Source organism: Eurypyga helias, unplaced genomic scaffold (assembly GCF_000690775.1).
Source record: "Eurypyga helias isolate BGI_N326 unplaced genomic scaffold, ASM69077v1 scaffold42718, whole genome shotgun sequence".
NCBI lineage: Eukaryota > Metazoa > Chordata > Aves > Eurypygiformes > Eurypygidae > Eurypyga > Eurypyga helias.
Window position 1 is genome coordinate 288 of NW_010269590.1, and position 361 is coordinate 648.

The 361-nt window shown below is 64.3% G+C and overlaps 1 protein-coding gene across 1 annotated transcript in view; it reads right to left on the bottom strand.

Moving 5' to 3' along the window:
- The window catches only part of FA2H (fatty acid 2-hydroxylase), a gene marked incomplete at its 3' end in the record, with an annotated part of 927 nt that overhangs the window by 266 nt on the left and 300 nt on the right, over window positions 1-361 (bottom strand). The gene's annotated exons all lie outside the window — the stretch shown is intronic.

The window sequence follows — 361 nt, forward strand, 5'->3', positions numbered from 1 at the left end:
GGGAGAAGGACGGTGGGACAGCTGGCTCACCCCGCGTCCCCTAGCGCGTCCCCGCCAAGCACCAGGATGCCCGGTTGGGAAAAGCCGACACCCAAGCAGCCCCTGGAAACCCTCCCGAAAAGATGTACCCACGCCCAGGTTTTGGCTGTCAGGTCCCCGATCTCCCCAGGGACGTTTTCTCCAGCGAAGCTAGAGGGAGCCCATGGCTTTTCCCGTCTTCCCTTCGCCCAGCCAGAGCTCCCAGGTTTAACTCCAGCTCCTCCGAGCCCGTCTTGCAGCCCTCGCTGGTGTTAGGTAAGGGCCCCGCTCGGGGCCAAGATGCCAGGAGTCACGTCGAACACGCAGGAACAGGCTCGGCCTG